This window comes from Melitaea cinxia, chromosome 15 (genome assembly GCF_905220565.1).
Source record: "Melitaea cinxia chromosome 15, ilMelCinx1.1, whole genome shotgun sequence".
Taxonomy (NCBI): domain Eukaryota; kingdom Metazoa; phylum Arthropoda; class Insecta; order Lepidoptera; family Nymphalidae; genus Melitaea; species Melitaea cinxia.
Window position 1 is genome coordinate 7,496,078 of NC_059408.1, and position 21,605 is coordinate 7,517,682.

General features: G+C 31.0%; 1 long non-coding RNA gene across 1 annotated transcript; it reads left to right on the forward strand.

Annotated features, from left to right (window-relative positions):
- Positions 1-8,080: 8,080 nt before the first annotated feature.
- LOC123660504 lies at positions 8,081-12,410 on the forward strand. Its single transcript, XR_006744212.1, has 2 exons — positions 8,081-8,456; positions 12,074-12,410. It is a non-coding gene; the product is annotated as an uncharacterized LOC123660504 (long non-coding RNA).
- Positions 12,411-21,605: the final 9,195 nt, after the last annotated feature.

Sequence of the window (21,605 nt, forward strand, 5' to 3'; positions counted from 1 at the left end):
ATGTTTAGTTTTGAAGGTGTTAATTTAAAATGAAAATATATTTTTTTAATTTTACTGTGAAAATTCTACACGCAAACGCATCGCTTTGGATTTGTGTCAAATATAGGGAATATGTTATAGTACACTATTTAATAGTATTATATTTATTTACAAATTAATTTCTTTATTAGTCCCTATAAACGTTTAAACATGTAATACAACTATTATAGATGCAAACTTTTTTAAGGATTGTCCTACTTTTCACTTTAAAATTATTAAAGTTTGCAAATTACTTTTCTATGTAATTAGTGAAGAGCCGAAGTAAATTTTAGAGTTCTTTTTATCCTGGTATATTGACAACGCATTTTTTTTTAATGTCAAATAGGCAGGCATTTGACCACAATCTCACCTGATGTTAAGTGACGATGCGGTCGAAGGTGGAGCATGCCTGCCTAATAACAGCCTATTCACTCTGGCCTTGAAGGCACCCAGATTGTATCGTTCGGGAAACACAGATGCGGGCAACGAGTTCCATTCCTTAGCTTCCTAACGCATTCGGAAACTAAACCTATTGCCAAACTTCACGCAGGTAGTCAGTAATCTTTCACGTCATTTTGCAATTTTAGTTCCGTTGCCTTTAGTAACTTAGCCATACTTTGACGTCAGAAGGTAAAGAAGGCTTGTCGTCGTTGTTACTACTATTCCGGTTACTATTTTTGGCTTCCCATAAAAGGTTTCCTAATAAGTACCTCTCAAACTTGCTATCTAGATCACACCAAAATAATACTGCAGTATACTACACTGCAGTATTGTGTTCCTGTTGGTGAGTAAGGTGACCAGAGCTCCTGGGGGGAATGGGGATTGGGTCGGCAACGCGCTTGTGATGCTTCTTGTGTTGCAGGTGTCTATAAGCTATGGTAATCGCTTACCATCAGGTGAGCCGTACGCTTGTTTGCCGACCTAGTGACATAAAAAAAATCTAACCTATCTACTGATCTAAAGCTATAACGATACTCATCATTACAGCCTATACAGTCCACTGCTGGACATAGGCCTCCACAAGTTTACGCTAAAAATAACGTGAACTCATGTGTTTTGCCCATAGTCACCACGCTGGGCAGGCGGGTTGGTGACCGCAGTACTGACTTTGTCGCACCGAAGACGCTGCTGCCCGTCTTCGGCCAGTGTATTTCAAAGCCAGCAGTTGGATGGTTATCCCGCCATCGGTCGGCTTCTTAAGTTCCAAGGTGGTTGTGGAACCTTGTTATCCCTTAGTCGCCTCTTACGACACCCACGGGAAGAGAGGGGGTGGCTAAATTCTTTAGTGCCGTAGCCACACAGCTATAACGATAATAGTTTTTTTAAATTTGTTTCTTTTTTCTTTAAATTATGATAAAAACTAACAAAAAAAAAAAAATAACACTAACACACAAGCTCTGTATTTAAAATGGTTTTGATACATAATCTCCATACCTGCATAAGGGTTTACTGTGTATAACTCATATTATTATCGGTTGTTGCACCCACGAATTTGGCACTAAGTTTCGAAGTAACTAAGTTGGCAGCAGGGTATGTCTAGACAAGTTCTAGATTTACAATGCCCACTACGCGTAGGAGCCGTTGGCCTCGGTAAAACTCTCTGTTATTAAATTAGTCAATAATAACGTAAGCGGCCATTTTTGTACACACAAAAAAAAACATTCATTCTTTGTCAGTGTTCTTACTTTAAATTATTCGACCATTTCAAGAAAAATTAAGTACTAAGATAATATTTTTAGAGTTAACCATTTAAATATACGTCACTTAATTTAACTCGACTTGTTTTTATGCAAGTTTTATGGTTTTAAAATGCTCGCACATAACTTAAAGAAGCATAAAAGCTCGACTCACATTAAAATTCCTCTATATTGTGCTGGTTGAACGAAGCGAAAGCACTTGTGAAGCAAAACAAATTACTTTTGACGAAAAGAAAATAATTATAATTTTTATTGCCCATGGGAAATGCTCATTAACTTCTCACCATAAAAAGCTTAACGTAATTAATTATCGCTTCAGTACCAATCTATACTAATATTAAAAATGTAAAGAGTTTGTTTCTTTGTTTGATTGAACGCGCTAATCTCAGGAACTACTGGGTCTAATTTGGAAAATTGTTTTTGTAGTCCATTAACGAGGAAGGCTATAATAAGGCTATATTACATTAGACTTATATTAGATATATACTACATTTAAGTACTATTTGTTCTTCAAATTAACGCCTGTGTAACCGCGGGGCACACCAATTAAAATTAAATCGAATATTACTAAGTTTACGTACATTATTGTCGCATCGATTAATGTTATAGATACATTAATTATTAAAAAGCCTTGTGTAACATTAAATATTTCGCTTTTAAAGTTAAACATTTTCGAAACGCTCATAAATATTAAAGTTTTCAAAGCATTCCGTTTCGTAATCTCAACAATTTTGGGTATAGACAGACGACGCCATTTTTAGGAAATACCGAGAATCAGCGTATTCTTTGTTTTTGTTACAAACACAATATTAAATCGCTTCTTATTAGGTAGCAGTTTAAATCAGAACCATTTAAAGTAATAGCCTACAAAAGTGCATCATTAAATTATCACTCGAGGCGATACAGCAGTGAGATTCCTGTTCTTTTTACTTGTTTTCAAAAAGACGCGACTGATTTTTGTTATTGAATAATTGTCTTTATTTTGAAAAAGGAAAAGATCGTTATTTTTAATGATTTTTTTTTATAATATCACATCTTCAGTTTAAAAAAAAATCGTACAAAGACTATACAAAACATAAGACTACAAACTATAAGACTACGAGTATATTGTACTCGTATGTCAATAAAACTTGCGGAGGCGATTTCTATTTAAATAATTGTCAAATGTTATCAAAGTTGTGATGAAATGATATTTTAAACTTATATTATTAAATAATTACCTTACATAAGTTTATAGAACTAGATCAGTACATTAAACAAAAATCTTTGTGATCGAAAACCGTTTCAATTCAAAAACAATATCTTTGAAATGTAACTGTGTGAAATAAAAATAAAAATTTTTGAACATAGTCACCGAGCTTAAGTCTCTTTAAATTCTTTTCTACCTTTTCCGTTCCAGAGTTCTAACTCGCAGTATGAAGTATCTTTGGAGGAGAACAATATTAACAAGCTCTCTTTAATTCCTATACAAATTGCAACTCTAAACCTTAAAGTGTCTCGCCTCGACGCGGAGACATTTTATTCGAAAAATACATTTTTCGGCAAAAAGGTCGAATTATAACACTCAAACTTGTTCCGAGGCTAATGGAGGTCAACGTTCGTTGAACATCCACATTACTTTAATAATTATAGTGTGCGAATTTGCTTATTTGAAAAGGGTATATTTGGGATCTAAGTGATCTATTTGAAAAATATAATTGTGTTAGAACGACGGGTCTTAACTTATTCTTATAGGTAACTAGCAACCCGCCCCAGATCCGCCCTACGGGTGCAACGCTGATACTGAATATAAAATATAAAATAAATATTTGCAATATAAACGCAAAAAATATGTTTATTCACGATATCAATTTAGGAACCTCTAAAACTATCAGTGATCCTCTACAATATTATGCATGTTATTATATATATATAAACCTTTCCTGGAATCACTCTATTTACTTAAGAAAACCATATCAAACTCCATTGCAGATTTTAATATTTTATTTGTCGCTCCGTCGACGGGGAACTTCGTAGCGACAATTTTTTTTTAATGCACACTTCGATTTTTCAAATATATAAGTATTTTAAACGAACAAAAAAAGGAATTCGGAAATTAGGCGTGTAAATACCTTTTTTTTTTCATAAAGTATGATACTAACTGGTTTTGACAACTAAGTAATAATATTAACAAAAAATCTTAAGACCCTTTTATTCGTAGGGACGTAAAAGTAAATTTATACCCGTATCGTAATTAAAAACCTTCTCTTAGCGACTTTAAGAGTTATCCTCGTTAATGTTTGTATAAAATTTGCATCATAAGTGTTTGTCATGCATTAAAGTTCCAGTGTTTACCCGTCCTGCGTAAGCTCCGTCAAATGCGACTTTAATTTTTGAGTGTCTCACGTTTTTAGTTATTTTATTGCTATATTTGCATGGCAATAACGAATAATCATCAAACGCTTACTAATTGGATACTTAATTATATTAGATACAATAAATTTTTATCTTAAGGATGAAATAAAAATAAAAGAATATTTTTGTTTAGTTCGAAATTTAAATAAGACATCAGAAGAGAGAATCAAAAATTTACTTTATGGGTTCATATTATCAAATAAAAACTAAATGCTAGGTTTTGATATACTTGCTGTATTTTTTAACCAAAATATTTTTGATTTTTATTTTAAAAATATATATAAAAATGAGTTCTATTATTTAATTTATAACGGATATATTCATACGTATAATTATTATTAATCCTTAAAAAATCCTTAGAGCATTTTTTTTTTGTTTTGGTCATATGCGTTTCGGAGTTCACTACGACTAAAGTTAATCACATTACAGACAGTTAAGTCTGAACGCCCGATACTCTTGACTGGCCTCTCCTATTTGTTTTTTTTTTAAATACCCTCTCTTTTGAACCAGTTATAAAATTCATAAGTTGCAAAACTCCACAATTTCTCAAAGAATTGAAGCATAAATATATCGAATCTTAACGTATACAGATACAACATCATTAATATATATACTTTTATATATTTTATCATAAGTATGTTGGAATTTGACCAATGTGATAGAATCATAATATATTAAGAAATATGCTCTGTTTAAAAGTAATTGCATTATTTACTGTGATTGATAGTCAATACGATGACCTCCCATCCAACATAACAATGTGTGCCGGGAGATTTCCTAATGTTATCGTAGCGGTATTTACTTACTATTGTCAAATAGAACGTACAACTGTTGACCCGTTTCATTTATTTGATGTGACTAATGCGAATACAACGATAAATTACGAAAAATAATATTCATTTCGTAATTACAAGTTAGTAACAAGCCTAAGTTGTAAGAATTACCTAAATCATTAAAAGTGCCCGCTGTCTCTCGTAAAAATCAACTGTAAATGTAAAGATAATTATCTTTATGAAACACGTTATAAAATTAATAACTGTATCAAATACTTACTAATGCTACATTTAAAAGTGCGACAGAAAGTACAGTGTTAATTGAATTGATCTCGTCACCTAATTGGTCAATTCATATTTTTTTTTCCAAATGAAATGTACTATGTTATTTTGCTATGAATTTTATTAATATCAGCTACTTCTAGTTATGAAATAAATATTTAAGAAATAAAGATGAGAGAAAAATAGAGAGAAAAAGATAAAAATAGAGATAATTGATTTTCAAAGAGAAGTAAGTTTAACGTAAATTAAAGGAGCACTTTATTTCTCGAGACAATTTACAATCATCCACTTAGTGTATATGTAAGTATGTAATTACCTTTAATATTATGTTATGTATTTGTATTTATGTATAAACTAGCTGTACCCTGAACGCGTTGCTGCGCTTTTTGTTTTATTTTTGATTTTATTTTTTGGTCGTACCAACTCAGAAACCCTTGTAGGCTCATGCACAACACTTTGCTGAAGATCATGACATGATCAAATGCATAGTTTACGATTCTATAAAGGACATACAGACAAACATTCATTTATATATAGGTGATTTTATATATACATATGTATATACGTACGTATTGCATGTGTAAATACAGATATATATCTATATATGTATAGTATGTATAGTATATAAGTGTATGTATTTATAGCTATTTTCCTTGCGTTGTTATTTCTTGCACTGTCCCTCGCTATATTACATTCTCTCTCTCATGGCCATTGGTTGACTGGAAGAGATCTCTTCTAGGGATCAGTCCACATTTGTCATCAACTTTACGTGTAATTTTCTGTATATTCTCTTTTTTAGTGCAACAAAGTATATAATAAGTTTATAAACATGTCATATCGCAAGAATTAAACGTTTTACCGACGTGGATATCGTTAAAATATAACATGTCATTGTCTATCCGCAACTAGAACCGAACCGCCAATCAAGCAATTTGCTAATACCAAAGTGCTATTTTAATTGACTTTACATTATATATTTGCTACGAGTATGATTACGTAATCCTGTAGTTTTTGCTCTATTGCTTGCGGACAAATTGATATATCACTCCTTCATTGCAAAATAGCCCACCTACGTGTTTTGTACTGTCTGTCCTTTGTTACTTAACCGTTAGTGTTTAACGTATTATCGTTCTATACGGTTAGGTTCAGGTAAACAAAACATAGTTAAATTATTAAAATATATAAGGGAAATGTTACCTTAGTATGTCAAGATTTACTGCAGACCACTAAATAGCAGAGCTTTCCGTTGTGAAGCTAGACGATAAATTATAGTAAGTCAGATAGGATGACAAATAAACTATCTCTTAATTATTAACTTCTTGTGTTAGAGTGATACCACCCTGCTATATAAAATATATTATTAATTAAAATATGGTACCAACTTTAACCACTTTTTTATTCACTAACACTACGCTACATTTTTTATTGCATAACTTCTTTTTCGTCTTCAATTTCGTAATACTTAAATGATAAATCAAAATTAAAATATATTTTAAGTAGCGCTCGAAATATCATTTTAAACATGATTACATTACATCATACCAATGAAAAAATCTTTGGAGATACAAAAGATGAAATTGTTATTGATATTCTTTTAATGAACTCGACTTAACAAGAATCGCGCAAAAAAACTATTGGTAGATGTAAAAACCTTACTGTGCTTAAAATTTTAATTTTCTAATGTTGTTGGAAGCACAAAACTTATAGGTTTGGTATAATGTTCATTTAATATTATTTTTGGTCACGGGTTTCTAAAGCTTTATCAAATAACGTATTACAAAGTTATGTATACCCCTACATAATAAGGGTGACCCACCCCGAAAATATTTTTTTTTTGACAAAATTTAATATTTTTTTATTTTATTATGATTTGGCATTGAAAAATACATACTTCCCAAAATTTTTACCCTTCTACCACCAACCCCTATTTTTTATAGCGTTTAGCGCAAGACAACGTTTGCCGGTTCAGCTAGTAGTTATATACATTATATTATATTGTTATATATTATAGTATAATTAGTAGTTTCAGCTCCATTTACGTCAATCATGCTATAAGAACAACTGATTAGACTACTCGCATGCTTCGATTCTAATGAGTAAATTCCAACTGATGGTTTGAATTCGAAATCGACTTCGTTAAAATTCTAGCCTTGTTTTACCTGTATTTCTTATAACGCGATAAACATCAATACGTCGGTACTTCGGTATAAAATTTGATCCGCAATTAATCACTTACGTTTTATTGTATTTGCTTAATGTGGGTGTGCGATCCAATTTGACGTGAGGTTTTTAAAATCTTTTATAGCGAACGAGTTTTTATGTAATATTTTATATATGTAGATAACATATATAATTTAATATAACAAAATATTAAAAACGACATAAAAAATTCACGTGTCCTTTACATATATCAGTGTAATTCCTTGCCGTTGGTGTATTCATTTTTATAAAGCATTAAATAATTTTTGATATTTTTTAAAAAATATTAAAGGCTAGTGAATTCAGCTTTAATTTACCCAAGACTAATTATGGAGATCTTAACTTTAGCAATCTACAAAGTTTGATTTATCGATAAGAAATTTCATTAGCTCAACGATTGTGAATTCCATTTCAAGATGCGCAATCAGATCAGATGAATTTTAGAACCGTTATCGATATCATACGTTCCGTGACTGTTAATAATGCTTTGTAATGTAAAGCAATTAACATAATAACAGCATTAAATAACACTGTATCTTTGAATCTAGTGCTTATCAAAACTTTTTATTTTAACGTCATGACTCTTCATAATACGCTCATAGTAAAAATAAAAATATATATTCATGCTTTTATGTCCACTTGCATTATAATTATTATAACTTGTAGTGTTATCTCTCGTGCACCGCAAAACCGAAACACAGAGTATTAATTATTTTTCCTCATTCCTATAGTTTAAAGGAATTTAAATGACTAATTGTATTTTAACAGACTTTCCTTGTAGTTGTTTGTTTAGCCTCATTTGCTTGCATTGCTTCTAGTGGTTAGTAGCAACTATGCTGTAAATAAAACCCTTCAAAATTGTTTCTCTTTATTGTAGGAGTGCAGCAAATTTGGCAGGAAGATTTAAAGGAGGAATCGAAACCAAGACTACGTTAGTTTCTACGGGATTTTGATTATTGTCAATATTTGTGAAATTAACAGCCGCACACCGAATGAAGTCGAAAGTTGTGAAGATGAAATATTTGCCTTCGGGCGGGCAGAAGGAAACTTACACGCTACTCACCGCCAGAAGAAGATACATGAAGAAATTAATGTATGTACAGTATAAAATTATAATTTAATCTATAATCAACACTTGTATTGCGCTTATGGTGATCGTTGGTAAACATTAAACGCTATTGTATTTATATGTATAAGTATTCCTTCCTAATGTGAACGAAATTACCTTTACTGGTGCATTTCCTATTGTGGAAGAGTTTGTGAAATTGCAGTAATGGCTGTTGTTGAACAAGTTGCCGCGCTCCCGTTATACTGGCGAGATGTTTAATCATGATAGATGAACGCTAGCAATCTGTATCGAAAATACAGTTGCCCGCACAAATGCCTTTAAAGTTACTGTATTTTATTCTTTATTATCAAACCCCTAATAACTTTTATTCGCCACGCGTCGACCACCGTACATTTAACCCTGGAACGTGCCTTACGTATCTCGTATACAGATATAACTGGTTTGTTGTATAAGATATATTTCTTTAGTTGAAGTAAATTACGTTAGTTAGAAGATATTGCTGTTGGCTATTGGTGTCATTAGTACGGCTCTTATAATGATTATTTTGTGCTATTAGCAAATGAGTCTTGCTGTAGGCGATATACAGTTAAAACATGGTTTCCGCGGAGACTTCTTTGAAATTTGTTCGGTGTATAAGTCGGCCATCCGTCGCACAGTGGATGGAAGTTGGGTCTGTCTCGGCCCAAAAATCTATAACTCCGCCAATTTTGAAGATAGAGCTTTCAAATTTTGCACTAATATATGATATAAGGATTCATAAAAGTTATTTTTGATTTGAATTCTTGGCTATTTTCGGAAAGTCATAGTATCTAATTAGTAACACTATGAAGTCGCTTGGTACTAAATGGAACACACACACATACACATTCACATGTATATACATATACACACACACACACACACACACATATATATATATATATATATGTGTATATATATATATATATATATATATATATATATATATATATATATATATATATATATATATATATATACACATATATGTATATATTAATATAGTAAAAATATATTAATACACATACGTTATCACCAAGCATAGGGATGCGTGCAGAATGTGGTCTAAGTCTTACTCATTTGGTAAAAAAGTATAATTTCTTTACTTTTTGGATTCTGAAGAGTCGGAATATGACAAACGCTTTTGAAACGACACAGGGAATTGGACGCGTTTTCGTATGTCCGACATATTTGTATTCACAGAGTATTTGAAATTCATCCACACTTCCTTCCATCTTTATTGCTTCTTGATAGCGCTTTTTAAACGAGGGGGTGATAATTATGCCTTTAGATATTACTCATAATAAAGCGTGCTATCTTTACTCCTTTAATCCTATTTTTCTTTGAAATATGTTCATTGACAGTACCGCAGTCGTTGTTTGGCTTCTATGTAAGGAATTACTTCATGTTATTTATTTAAATTCTTTATTGTACAATAAATACACTAATACAAGTGTATGCAAAAGGCGGGCTTAACTCTAATGTATTTTCTTTCTTTCTTAAGAATAGCAAGCTATAAAAACGCAATTAATAGTGATTTTTGTTCTAAAACTCACATTAGATTTTTTATATATCTTCGTCAATAGCAAAAAATAACAGCGATTTTTTCATATATTTTTTAGATGAATAGACTCTACAAAAACGCTAAATTGGAAGCAAAAGCAGAGGATAAAAAGTACTTAAAACTTCCACGAATATCAAATATAGTTTATTTTAGTTCTTTTTTGCTTAACACTTTCATACAAATGCATTTAAATAAATCATATTATATAATTTAGTTTTCAATAATCGATAGACAAGCTCTTAAAAAATAAATATAATACTCTATACTTTTAATTCGAAGTTTTAAAACAAATTCACTTTAAAAATTGTAACTGACAAACTTGAAATTTGTAAATATCAAAACGTTTAACTTTGCTACATGAAAACAATTACTTGCACTAAATACAATACAAATTACGCTACAGAACATTAAAGTATGACTTTCTAATTATTATTTAACATTTTAGAATATCCTATTTGCGTGGTGTTTTTTTTTTTTTTTTTTTTTTGATATACGTTTGTTCTACCATATTCCACTGTGTCGCTTGCGCATTCCATTGAAGTTAAAGAATCTCTTCTCTATAGATTTATTGTACAATCACAATCGGTTTTAATTCTAACTATTTGCATTTATCAGTTATATTTTATCCAATGTCGTACTGATGTCAGTGCAAATAATATTTAAGATTTTATCAACGCACCAAACCGAAAAAGAGTTAAGGTTAAATAAATATTGATAAAAATCGTATGTAATTAACTTACTTTTTATTTTAAACGAAGAAGACGCACGTTATCTTCGCCGTATAATAGAAGCTTAATTTCATCATTTACATAATTACCGTACAAGCTTGTGTAACGTGGACTATTTTACACCTAACGATTATTTAAAAAAAGTTACATTAAACCATCAATTTTCATTTAGCCCGTGGCTCGTGTTCAAATGCCGTCGTCCAACGGTTTGAGGCACCTGCGAATATGCCGCAATTATTATACGATTACATTATAATTATTTAACAATGATAACAACCGTCTAAAGAGTACAAAATGAAACGTTTTCTAAATTATAAATCGAGGCCTTGGTCATAAACTTTTATGATCAAACCTCAACATAATTGTGTTGGCTCGCAAACGAAAAAAAAACCGACTTCAATTACATCGACAAGTAATACAACGTAGATCGACGAAAAAATAGTCTAGCAACTACGCGTTATTAAAGATTACTCAAAAAGTAGTTATCAGATCTCGATGAAATTTATATGTGACTACATGATAAACATCAGGTTTCGATTAAATTAAAAATTATCAAAATCGGTACACCCAGTAAAAAGTTATTAGGGATTTTTGAGAGTTTCCCTCGATTCCTCTGGGATCCCATCATCAGATCCTAGTTTCCTTATCACGGTACCAAACTAGGGATATCCCCTTTCCAACAAAAAAAGAATTATCAAAATCGGTACATCCAATAGAAAGTTATGCGGTATAATACAACGTAGGTCGACGAAAAAAGCGTCAAGTAAAAACACATTATTAGATATAACTCGAAAAGTAGTTGTTAGATCTAAAATAAATTTAAATGGGACCAATTGGCACACACCACCTTTCGATTAAAACAAAATTTGTCGAAATCGGTCTACGCGGGCAAAAGTTCTGATGTAACATACATAAAAAAAAAAAAAAAAAAAAAAAAAAAAAAAAAAAAAAAAAAAAAATACAGTCGAATTGAGAACCTCCTCCTTTTTTGGAAGTCGGTTAAAAATAAGAATGAAATTTTTCTCAATTTTAAAATCTAACACTGCAAAAGACGATAAAATATGTGTTTGAGCTGGCGTCTCAGGGCATCACGTTTTGAGGGCATCGAAATAGCCCAGTAGTAGTTGTGTGCTACATGCAAAAACCGCATATCGTTTGCAAGTAAGTTGTATTTAATAAATTAAGATTTTCAATATATTTTATATTAAAACAATTTTTGTACGAGTAGTAAATCGAAGTAGTTATTTCACCAACCAGTGTTTTAGTTCCATTAATTAAATGTTAAAGTGTCTTGGAGGTTGATTTATGATAAACAGTAATTTTTCCAACAGTAATTAAAAGCGGCACTTGGCGTGTATTTGTCATCCCAAAAAAGGAAATACGTATGTAGATGAGATGCGGTAGTTTGATAAATTACAGGACCTTTTCTCGGTAGCCACTAATGAAGCTTAGTTTATGTTCGTCTAGACAAATTAATTATTTATGATGATGATTTCATTGAAAAGCTCAGAATATAATTCTTCGATAATATGAACATGAAAATGTATAAAAAAAGTCAACATATATTTGTGCGAAAAGGACAGTTACATGTATGTATCTACTTGACTATATTTTAATAATAATTTTTCAAACAAAATTTCACAAAAAATGGAAAAAGAAATTATGAAACTGATTAAAATTTTGATTAAAACCCTCTTTATAAAAAAAATGTAACATTGATTTTCGCTACTAGTAGTAAAAGTCTTATTTCAACTGAGAGCTGCAAATACATATAATGTAATATGCTGACCGCATAAAATCAATCATCCCATAAACACAAAAAAAAAACAATCTATTTTTCAATTCATCCTTTCTCATTTTTTTAATTCGTTAAACTATTGTAATACTTTAACATTATTCTTATAATAGCATAAAAGTAACATTAATAGTACTAAAATTCTGAAGTCGAATTTCTATTTAATGCAATCTCTTACGCTGAATTTCATCATGACAACCATAAGGTGACTTACGTTCGAGGCCGGTCACGAAATGTTTCTTGTTAATAAATTTATTCGAGCCTCGAAGGTAGATGTGGATCCAGGAAGCCTGGGACAAGTATTTTACCTTTATCATAACAAATGAAGAACATTTGTTACCGTGAAGGTACATAATACCAAATATACTAAAGGTAGAAAATATATACATGTAAAAGTATACTCTGTATATACCAGTGTACATACCTAGTAGTCCACGGAACTAGTAAAAATTTAGGTATATTTTGTATAAGTAGGTTAATTTAATTCAATACATTATCAGTATACCTAACGAGTCAAACGAACCTTAAAAACTAATTAGGGGGCGTCCATAAATTACGTGAAGTGTTTTTTTTTTAAATTTTCTGTCACCTTGGTGAGATGTCGTGAGATTTTATTCAACCCCCTCCCCCAACCCCCATTCTCACGCGAGATTTGTCAAAATGTGGGTTTCTTACGTAAACGCGTTGGATTGTTATTGTAAAAAGGAAAAAAAATGCTTCGTGCTTTTATTTACTACTAGTCAAGACTAGTAATCAGACAGTCAGTAGATGTATAGAATAAAATTATTTTCTTTCGAACGAATTAGTGAATGATCTTAATCGTATTACGATTACACTTAAGATAAAATCTTAGGCATGTATAATCTGGATTAAATGGACCAAAATAGTATAATTTTTTTTGTTTCAATTAGAAAAAAATTGCGTTTTATTTGCCGAGGCCCCCCCTCTCTCCAACGTAAGATTAGATGAGATTGACTCGACCCCCTCCTCCTCTTAAACATCTCACGTATTTTATGAACGCCCCCTTAGTGATTAAAACTGAAGACTGTGTAAAATTTGCCGTAAAATATAATATATCGGGATAGATAATAAAACAGTGATCTCACACTTTGATTAAAAATAATTAAAATACTTTTTCATATTACGTAACGCGATTGTCAAAAGATTATACCGTATTATATGTCTTAATAAAAGTTTGCAACTAAAGCGGTAATGCTTTCACAGGGTTAAAATAATTTGTTCACAGTTTTGAGTAGACAAGAGGTCATCACAGCACATAGGCCTTGATCCGGACTCATTCCATTAAATAAAATTGGCTTCCTAATGAAGAAATTTGATTCGCCATTAAAATAATATTTTGTTCTCATAAAATAGTAGATTTTTTAATGTTATTATTACACAAAACTTTTTTTAGTAATGAATATATTTTAGAACAAAAACTTAAAACAAAACCGGCGTCCCCCGCAAGTGATATCTAAGAATGTTCTGAACAGTCGCTATTTTCAGTTCTGTGGTCTTGAACTTGTTCCCATAATTCCCAAGAACAGTAGCGCACTGTGTAGTGAAGCGGGCAATATAAATGAGTAATGTCTCAATAAACAGCGGGTTTACAAGACCGCTCAGCAGGAGTTATGCCCATCCTGCTAAGATCAGCTGAAGATTATGATAACATGTACTGAAAGGCAGCGAATATAAATACAAAGAGCACTATTTAAGATTTGCGTCAAAAGTTTATTCACGAGTACAGATTTTTGTGCAACAATATAACAGAAGAAAATAATATCTATATTATTACATAGTATAAAACAAAGTCGTTTCTCGCTGTCTGTGTGCTTAAATCTTTAGAACTACGCAACAGGTTTTGATGCTGTTTTCCTTAGTAAATAAAAAGACTTCAGAGGAAGTTTTATATGTATAATACATGCATAGTATATAAGAGGAACACTGATAGTTTTAGAGGTTTCTATCGTGATGTCGTAAATAAACACATTTTTATGCGCTTGAATTGCAAAAAAAAAAATTGCAAATATTTATTTTATATTTTATATTTAGTATCAGCATTGCACCCGTGCAAAGTAGGGGCGGGTCACTAGTAAATTATAAAATCGTTCTTTCTTTCTTTTTTTCGTTATAGTAAGGCAAGGATATTATAATAACAATCTATATAATCATGAAAGAAAAAAATAATGTCAGCTAGTTTTGTTATGTTAATTAATATCCAATATGTAAAAAAATGTTTCAAAAACGTTAGAGCTCTAGAACACGTAGTATTATCAGTAACAGCAAACACAATCAAACTTTCCTAAACACAGAACGTTCTAGTTTCTACTTAACCATGTGTTCAGATTTAAACAATAACTTTGAAAGCTAAACAAGCGAAACCAACTCGAATATTTGCTTCCGTCTTATTCGATAGACACTAAGAACTTGTATTAAATTTTCTGTTTATTCTCTCACACTACCAGATCCATAAATAAGGTTAGTAATTTACTGTATTTGTAACTCTATAAATGGATAAATATCTAAACGCATCTTTATCCATATACGTTGTCATTTCTCGCTCGTTCTTTTAGATAAAGTGTTGCCGCGTAAGGAGGTACAAAAACGCAAGCACAGCATTAAGACGCGCCAGATGTTGAAACAAAGTTGAATATTTTTATGTAATGTATTAAATAAATTATCATGTAATTAAAATATGTAAAAGTTATTGATCCGCCTTACTCGATACAATATTTACTCTATTGAGGTGAAATGAAATGGAATTTGTAAATTTTTATGATATTTGTTAAACAGTCACGTTCAAATTGCTTCCAATTTAAATCCGTATATGTAGCAAAATTTCATTTTGGTTTCATTCCTTCACATTTTTTGCAACATTTTCGTGGCAGCATTTATTAATTCATTGAGTAACAGTAATTGTTAATTAAGGTCATTGTGTCGTTTTAACTTATAGCTTTTAAACAACGCATTGTAATGATTTCAGGCATTTGTTTCCATAACATGGGACGCTTATAAAAATACACTCAATGACGCTAAAATAACAAAAACATATATTTATACTAGCTGACCCCGCAAACGATATTTTGACATACATACCCTTATAACTTAGGGATATGAAAAACAGATGTTGGCCGATTCTCAGCCCAACCCGATATGCATACAAAATTTCATAAAAATCGATCCAGCCGTTCAGAAGGAGTATGGGAACTAACATTGTGACACGAGAATTTTATATACATATAAGATTTAATAACAATTATTTCGTTAATTAATGAACCTGCTATTATTATATTAGTTACCTGTTATTGCCAAAAAATATCAAATTCTGCAAAATTAAAAATCGAAACGTTATAAATTAAATGAATTATTATTATCTATATATTGTGTATTTTTATATGTACGAGTATAATTACATTTTATATGTGTATATAGAACATATACGAAATTCCTCTTCGATTAAATTTAAAATGACGTTTAAGGGTCTAAATAAGCATTTTTTTCTCCGTCCCTGATTTGAAATGACTAATTCTAGTAAAGAAACACTGTCAACTAACCTCTATGACCTTTTATGAGCATTATACCTTCACCATTGGTTCAGACTTTAGAATAATCTTTAAAATATTTTACCCCAAAATATCAAGCATTTTATCAAATTTTTGTCCTTCTGAAATATTAATAAATAATTTTTAAGTTATTTTAATTTATCCTCAGTTGTTTAAATTGTCATTATTCTAGGTGTTGGTTTTCGTTTTTAAGATTTTATAGTCGTTGTCTCGATAAATTAGTCATGAAACAAGTGTATGTTATTAGATAATTGTTTTTGTTTTTTTTTTCTATTTTAATAAATAAATAACAAAGTATACATATAAAAATAATTTATTAAATTAGTTAGTATATTTTTATTAAAAATCGTATTTATGGTTATTATATGAAATATGCATTAATTAAATTTAAATAATAATGATCCTTAATATGTCCTCGTTCATGATAATTTTAATAGTCATGACACATATATTCCTATGAAATAAACAAGCTTAATATCGCTTTCAATATTGATATTCCAAAACTATTGTTTCATATCAGCTTAATGTCTTATTTTCAAATTAATATTTAAAACCAATGATACAAACTGAAGCCTTTCTTAGAAAATTATTTTAAAATCATGTCAGAAACGCGTTCCGGTTTTCATATATGTACATATGGTATAAACACGAGATGTTATACGTAAGTGCTCCCCTAAAATTCCCCTAGCCCATATGCTTAGGGATATCCCAGGAAGAGACTCTTTGTTGTGATTCACGTATCCCAGACTCTATTTAAAAAGGCTTTTGTAACGTCAAGTGCGACTGTCATCTACGCTACGAACAATGTTTTGCAGCGTATCTTGTATTATTTCCACCCCTTTCAGATAGATTTCATGATATCGTATGATTTCACGACATAATGTTCGTGCTTAGTAACAGTTTTGCTAGGTTTCGACACGGAAGCTTCGACTGCAATTTATCTATTATTGTAATAATATAACTACTATCCTTTTGTTTATTAATCTGAGACTACTATAATACATTTCTTACAAATGTGCTTCTATGTATATGTATTTGTCAAATGTTACTTATAGTCTAAGATACGAACTAGACGTGATCTTCACCCATATGCTTAATGGATAAAACTTAAATAATTATCTTCTTTAGGACCTATTTCACCGGCTGAATAATATTGTAGGTACTATTTGATGGATGACGGTATCCAAGACAGAAAGTATTTTGATATATTATTCTTATTTAACATAGAATTCAAATATAATTTTGATATATTTCTATTCGCAAATATAAACCTAAAAACTGTAGTTTATTAAGGAGAAACAGGTTTTAATAGCCTTTTATATCCACTGCTGTTAAAGTCTATACGTAAATTCCTGGCCAGGCTATATTATATTCAGCAACTATCATTTAAACCAGACTTTTAGCAGGCAACTCTATGCCATCATATTTGCAATAAAACAGCGTTCATTTTGATGTTGGATTTATTTATTAAAACATGAAATGTGGAATTAACTAGAACAATATATATTAACATACCTGTTTATACCTGCTACCTAGTAGTTATGCCAGGAAAATGATAGATAGCCCAATGTATGCATTTTCTACAGAATTCATACTATCGTTAAGTATTTAATTTATTCTTTAAACTCGTAGATGCACTTTTAAATAAAAAATATTTTTTTCAATTTTGATTTAAATTTAGCCTGGCCAGGATTTTTCTAATATACTAAAATAATTATAAAATAAATTTCATCTATTAAGCAGATGGATGTAGTTCGTCTCTAGTTCGGATCTCGTACTATTACAGTTGCAGCACTAGTGACATTTGTCAGTGCTTTGCCGCTACTATAAATTTACTATAGGCTTACTCTTACGCTTCAGCCAGTAATATCCTACTGCTTAAAGAATACTTAAACTTAAATAATCAGAACTTAATTCAACACGCTGCTCCAATGCGGGTTAGCGGATATATTCCCTACTATGTGTAACGATCGCTATCAGGTGATCCTGATAACAACCGGGACCGACAGTTAAACGAGTTCTCAGAGGCACGGTGTGGAGACCCACAAAACTAACAACCAGACCGGAAATAAATTGCTGTATAAACACAAATATCCACTCCGAGCGGGAATCGAACCCTCGGCCGTCGGTGTTTAGAAGCCGCCGACACGGCGCACGCACCATTACGCTAAAGCGTTCGTAAATTTACTATAACTGGGTATAAATGATAAATAATTAATAATGGTTTATATAACTTTATTTTTCTTCTCAAAATGTTTTCAGTATAAATGAAGTAAATAAGGAATTGCGCTATGATATGTCATCGCGCAATGTGATTTGTATATGATGACAAAACCCAAATATATTATTAAAATATTTACTAATAATGTTTCTCACTTTTATTTATTAACTCAATGACCAGCGCGATTTCACTCGTGTCGACGTAAATAAATGTTTGAAAGCCTAGTATAAATTAACAAAGATATTCTGATTAAAAAATAGTACCAAACTATAGATACGACAAACATAACATTGACATATAAAAAATAGACCAAAAGTACATGATGCAAAACAACGCTTATCAAATTAAAATTCGTTCAACAATAGCACTTTTTATTACGTGTATTATGAAACACCTTTATAAATTGATTCTCAGATAGTGAGTCTAATAACAAATGGGGGCCGTGTCAAGTGTCGGTCATGCGCGTGCGACTGTGACTGACATCGATCTCGTAACCGGATCGCGCGAGATGCTGCGCCTGGGCATAATATGCTAATATTTATAGTTATTGCTGATAGATGATATAATACAATTATATATATTTAGGTATGTTATTGTATACGTCCTTACTCTATTTTCTCTTGTGAATCTCTTTACTACGTTATTAATTTTAAATTTGATGCGCAATAAAGAAACTGAATATTAATGGCAGTATCAGTATTATCATGTTGGCTCAATTATGTATCTTTTCTTTTTTTTATTAAATAGTAATGTCATAAAAGATAAGTCTTTCTTCCTAGCTAAGAATACGTTATTTTGAGTTAAATAAATAAAATACAGTATATGTGTCGAGGACAGCCTTATTCTAGCTATAGTTAGTCATCATGTGGGCGAATAGTGGGATAATCGAGCAGAGAAACTACATCGTAAATGCCATAATCTTCTTTTTTAGTGATTTTCACAAATTTCTTCTTAATCTTGCCGCGTGCAATGTATATTGACGCCTTGTCGCCTTGACAGAATATCCCCATGCTGCCAGCCTCCCGACAGTGTTGCTAGCCCCAGGGCGGTGGGCCAAAACTGACTTTTCCGTTTTCGTCTCCGAGATATACAAAAAAGTTGCATATTTATTATAATTATTATTTTATGAAAATCTTATTGTTAAAGTTTCTCACCCCTAAGTTACAGTTTCAAAGCATTCCTTGTAATAATGTTTACATTATTACAATATCGAAACCTTTACGAGAGCAGCACATGTTCGCGCAGCGTTGCAGCGTTTAGGAATAATTTTGTCAAACTTGAACGCTGAAAACCAAGTACATAGAATCCATACAAATCCTTTATAATTATAATGTTTTACGTAATTTAAATATGATCCTTTATTTTAATCATTTAAATAAAGAAATTAAGAGTTTCCTATTTTAAATGGATAAAATAATATTACTACTAGGTTGAGGTCCTATAAAGGTATTTTTTTTTGTTTGATTATGAAAAGACTATATTTATATTGTGCTAATAAAACGTTATTATTACCTAGAAGTAACTTGAAGTAACACTATTTGCATTATTCATTTTAAACAAAAGAATTAAAGTGAGATTGTATTTTTATTTCTTTACGAATACTACCCCCGCTTTACGTTACTACCCCCGCATTTCGTTTCACTTTGATTTATTGCACGTATTCAAATATCATATGTAAATGATTTGTATATTAATATCGCTATAGCTAAAGGGAGGACGTTTAGTTATGTTTCAATATTATATTTATAAAAGAAAAAGTCGACATAATAAGAAGATTCTCGAAGTAAGTATACCTATTATGTTGTATTTATCATATTTTTGTGTTTACATATAAATGGGATAACGTAGCTATTTTTATAAATGCCGAGATTTAAAACGGTCTTAAGTTAATTATTAATTATGTATTAACATTTCATTAGAAGAATTAATACTTTTATTTTACTTTCTTTATATTATAAAAGGCCGTTTTAAAGACCCGCAATATCAAAACATTCCACAAGACTCGAGGGAATTTTTGAATTTTCTTAACTTAGTTTGTTGATTGTGAGGATAAGACCTACGTTTGTCCTGCTAATTGAGTAAGTTGGATGAAGAGACGGAAATTTCTTATTTTACATTAAAATTGCTTTGCCTTTCTGTTAATATTATTAAGGCTCCTGAATTTATTTCGACGTTTATAATTTTTTCGCAGCTGTCAATAAAAACTTTTTCGATTAAAATAACTAAGTATCTAATTCGTGTTACCAAATTGCGAGATTGTGAAGTAATAAATTAATTTAAAAAAATATAACTGTAGCAATAAAGGATAATACCGTAAGAGAAACTTACATGTTTCGAGGGAAAATCCGAAATATGTAGCTCGGTATTCTGCCGCTATTCTACTGTGAGACTGCATGGCGAATTATTTTGTGTTGTGTGCGTTACCTTCAACTAACTCTCAACTCTTACTGTAAACATTTTTAAAATAATATAAGACCGTTCTTTATGTGCCTAGTGCATACCATATATTGTAATATTACCAAAGTAGTTCTATGATAAAATCACTCTTAAGTATATAACTAAAATTAACATGTAATAAATAGAACTCGTATGTCTTTACAAACGATATAAACGTAATATATTATTGAAATAAAAAAAATGTGCTTTAGGTAAACAATACACTAAACCACGTTCAACAACGTAAAGCCATGGAATAATCACTTTTATTCAATCATTATTTAAAGCTCAAAATCGTGTAAGTATATAGGGTAAGGTTTTAAAATATTCATAAAAGGGACGGAATCGTAGTCATACGTATCTGTATAAAATAGTCATGAATGGTTCAATCACAGTTTGCTGCATTTTTAACCATTTTTTACCAGTACCTCGTAACGCCTGAATCACTACCAACTAGGAATTTCAGAATAAAAATAGTGTCTAGATTATTTAACTGAGGTAGGGCACAGCAGGAATTTCCTGCTCAAAATATGGAGCAGCCCGACTGGGGTAGTACCTCGACCTTACAGAAGATCACAGCAAAATAATACTGTTTTCAAGCAGTATTGTGTTCCTGTTAGTGAGTAAGGTGACCAGAGCTCCTGGGGGGATTGGGAATTGGGTCGGTAACGCGCTTGCGATGCTTCTGGTGTTGCAGGTGTCTATAAGCTACGGTAATCGCTTACCATCAGGTGAGCCGTACGCTTTTGCCGACCTAGTGATATAAAAAAAATTCAGTTTTTATATACACACAAAATAGTTTTAAATACATAGATAAATAGTAGTTTCAGCTCAATAGAGCAACTAAT